At 40.7% G+C, this 4,438-nt stretch overlaps 1 long non-coding RNA gene across 1 annotated transcript; it reads right to left on the bottom strand.

The window, feature by feature from the left end:
• Positions 1–3,178: 3,178 nt before the first annotated feature.
• On the bottom strand, positions 3,179–3,866 carry LOC127154238 (uncharacterized). The gene is made up of 3 exons (XR_007825461.1): positions 3,740–3,866; positions 3,439–3,610; positions 3,179–3,264 (listed from the first exon to the last, which is right to left on the bottom strand). It is a non-coding gene; the product is annotated as an uncharacterized LOC127154238 (long non-coding RNA).
• Between the last annotated feature and the right edge of the window lie 572 nt (positions 3,867–4,438).

The raw sequence follows: 4,438 nt of genomic DNA on the forward strand, positions 1-4,438 counted from the left end.
TTTGGATCCAGCCTCACTTGAGGAGACTTCAGATGATGCAACTATAGAGGGAGATACAAAACTGCCAAATGTTATTTATTGTAATCATTGCCATAAAGCACAAGTTCGGTGATAGCAATATATGTGAACGACCAATATTTACTCTTTCTCTGAGTTATGGCAGATATCCCTATATAAATTTCAAAACTCTGCCAGATGATGCAACATGATGTTTTACATTAACTCTTCAAACTCCAAACTCAGCCCAGATCTTCAAACTGATCTGACTCGAGTTGCTATATCTTTTCTAACTGATCAGACTTACGATTTTCCTAAAAATGATGTTTAAAACTGGGAAAAATCCCATAGACTTACATTGACGGAATGTTCAAATGAGCAACACTTTTCAAATTCCAACTGTCAAAACTCCCAGAATCCTTTGAGCCTCAATCAAACTTCAACCCTTCTATGTACTGTATTTCTAATCCATTTAAACTCATTCAAACTCATCTATCTATCTATCTATCTATCTATCTATCTTTAAACCCTTACTATCTATCGATCTATCTATCTAGAAACATGCTAACAACATGCTAGTCATGCTAGAAACATGCTAGTGACTATGCTAGTCATGCTAGAAACATGCTAGCAACTTTGCTTATCATGTTAGAAACATGCTAGCAACATGCTAATCATGCTAGAAACATGCTAGCGATATGCTAATCATGCTAGAAACATGCTAGCAACATGCTAGTCATGCTAGAAACATGTTAGCAACTTTGCTAATCATGCTAGAAAAATACTAGTGACATGCTAGTCATGCTAGAAACATGCTAGCGACATGTTAATCATGCTAGAAACATGCTAGTGACATGCTAGTCATGTTAGAAAAATGCTAGCAACTTTGCTAATCATGGTAGAAACATGCTAGCGACATGCTAGTCATGCTAGAAACATGCTAGCAACTTTGCTAATCATGCTAGTCATGCTACAAACATGCTAGCAACTTTGCTAATCATGTTAGAAACATGCTAGCGACATGCTAGTCATGTTAGAAACATGCTAGCAACTTTGCTAATCATGCTAGAAACATGCTAGTGACATGCTAGTCATGCTAGAAACATGCTAGTCATGCTAGAATCATGCTCGCGACATGCTAATCATGCTAGAAACATGTTAGCGACATGCTAGTCATGTTAGAAACATGGTAACAACTTTGCTAATCATGGTAGAAACATGCTAGCGAAATGCTAGTCATGCTAGAAACATGCTAGCAACTTGCTAATCATGCTAGAAACATGCTAGCAACTTGCTAATCATGTTAGAAACATGCTAACAACATGCCAGCAACTTGGTAATCATGTTAAAAACATGTTAGCAAAATGCTAGTCATGCTAGAAACATGCTAGCAACTTGCTAATCATGCTAGAAACATGCTAGCAACTTGCTAATCATGTTAGAAACATGCTAGCAACATGCTAGCAACTTGCTAATCATGTTAAAAACATGTTAATCATGCTAGCAACATGCTAACAACATGCCAGCAACTTGGTAATCATGTTAAAAACATGTTAGCAAAATGCTAATCATGCTAGAAATATGCTAGCAACTTGGTAATCATGTTAGCAACATGCTAACAACTTGCTAATCATGTTAGAAACATGCTAGAAACATGCTAGCAACCTGCTAATCATGTTAAAAACATGCTAGCAACCTGCTAATAATTTTAGAAAAACATGTTAGCAACTTGCTAATCATGCTAGAAACATCCTTAGCAACCACCCTGGGCACCTTAGCAACCGGCCTAGCAACCACCACAAATACCCTAGCAACCGCATAGCAACACCCTAGCAACCACCTGCTAACATGCTAACGACATGCTAGTCATGTTAGAAAAATGCTAGCAACTTTGCTAATCATGGTAGAAACATGCTAGCGACATGCTAGTCATGCTAGAAACATGCTAGCGACATGCTAATCATGCTAGTCATGCTACAAACATGCTAGCAACTTTGCTAATCATGGTAGAAACATGTTAACGACATGCCAGTCATGCTACAAACATGCTAGCGACATGCTAATCATGCTAGAAACATGCTAGCGACATGCTAGTTATGTTAGAAACATGCTACCAACTTTGCTAATCATGTTAGAAACATGCTAGCGACATGCTAATCATGTTAGAAACATGCTAGCAACATGCTAATCATGCTAGAAACATGCTAGTGACATGCTAGTCATGCTAGAAACATGCTAGTCATGCTAGAAACATGCTAGCGACATGCTAATCATGCTAGAAACATGCTAGCGACATGCTAATCATGCTAGAAACATGCTAGCGACATGCTAATCATGCTAGTCATGCTACAAACATGCTAGCAACTTTGCTAATCATGGTAGAAACATGTTAACGACATGCTAGTCATGTTACAAACATGCTAGCAACATGCTAATCATGCTAGAAACATGCTAGCAACATGCTAATCATGTTAGAAACATGCTACCAACTTTGCTAATCATGTTAGAAACATGCTAGCAACATGCTAATCATGTTAGAAACATGCTAGCAACTTTGCTAATCATGCTAGAAACATGCTAGTGACATGCTAATCATGCTAGAAACATGAAAGTCATGCTAATCATGCTAATCATGCTAGAAACATGCTAATCATGCTAATCATGCTAGAAACATGTTAGCGACATGCTAGTCATGTTAGAAACATGGTAACAACTTGCTAATCATGCTAGAAACATGCTAGCAACTTGCTAATCATGCTAGAAACATGCTAGCAACTTGCTAATCATGCTAGAAACATGCTAGCAACTTGCTAATCATGTTAGAAACATGCTAGCAACATGCTAGCAACTTGCTAATCATGTTAAAAACATGCTAATCATGCTAGTAACATACTAGCAACATGCTAACAACAACATGCCAGCAACTTGGTAATCATGTTAAAAACATGTTAGCAAAATGCTAATCATGAAAGAAATAGCAACTTGCTAATCAGCAACTTGGTAAATCTTGCATGCTAGCAACATGCTAACAACTTGCTAATCATGTTACTTGCTAATCATGTTAGAAACATGCTAGCAACCTGCTAATCATGTTAAAACAAACATGCTAGCAACCTGCTAATCATTTTAGAAAAACATGTTAGCAACTTGCTAATCATGCTAGAAACATCCTTAGCAACCACCCTGGGCACCTTAGCAACCGGCCTAGCAACCACCCCAAGTACCCTAGCAACCGCATAGCAACACCCTAGCAACCACCCCTGTTACCTTAGCAACCGCATAGCAACACCCTAGCAACCACCCCTGGTTACCCTAGCAACCGCATAGCAACACCCTAGCAACCACCCTGGATACCTTAGCAACGGCATAGCAACACCCTAGCAACCATCCTGGATACCCTAGCAACCGCATAGCAACACCCTAGCAACCACCCCTGGATACCCTAGCAACCGCATAGCAACACCCTAGCAACCACCCCTGTTACCTTAGCAACCGCATAGCAACACCCTAGCAACCACCCCTGTTACCCTAGCAACCGCATAGCAACACCTTAGCAACCACCCTGGGTACCCTAGCAACCGCATAGCAACACCCTAGCAACCACCCTGGATACCTTAGCAACGGCATAGCAACACCCTAGCAACCACCCTGGATACCCTAGCAACCGCATAGCAACAGACTAGCAACCACCCTGGGTACCCTAGCAACCACATAGCAACACCTTAGCAACCACCCTGGATACCTTAGCAACGGCATAGCAACACCCTAGCAACCATCCTGGATACCCTAGCAACCGCATAGCAACACCCTAGCAACCACCCTGGATACCTTAGCAACCGCATAGCAACACCTTAGCAACCACCCTGGGTACCCTAGCAATCGCATAGCAACCACCCTGGACACCCTAGCAACAGCATAGCAACACCTTAGCAACCACCATGCGTACCTTAGCAACCGCCCTAGCAACCACCCCCAGTACCCTAGCAACCACACAGCAACACCCTAGCAACCACCCCTGTTATGTTAATAAAAGGTTAAACATGTTAACGGGGGTGGGGGCTATAAAGTCTGTAAGATTATACATTTTACATGCTAGTCTACATTTTAATATTAAAAACAATACTAATAGTATAGTTATTAGTTGAAAATGTTTTATTTAAATTTATAAATGAGTCCATTTATAAATGTCTAAAATGTTATAAATAAGTCTGGGCATCGGGACAATTTTCACGTCATAGTTTAGACTTGGGCCGGGCTTCGGGCCTGTTTTAGGCTTCTCCTTATTTTTTTATACATACACCAATTATAGTGATGAAAAAAAATCCGCGCTGGTGGAAACAACACGAGACTTTCGCTTTTACTTTCGAGACCGGCTCGGAAAGCGTTTAGTGTCTCTGCCAGCAGCAGCAAATCAGCGCAGCTGGAAGATCCGCGTTCAAGC

Source organism: Labeo rohita, chromosome 22 (genome assembly GCF_022985175.1).
Source record: "Labeo rohita strain BAU-BD-2019 chromosome 22, IGBB_LRoh.1.0, whole genome shotgun sequence".
Classification (NCBI taxonomy): domain Eukaryota; kingdom Metazoa; phylum Chordata; class Actinopteri; order Cypriniformes; family Cyprinidae; genus Labeo; species Labeo rohita.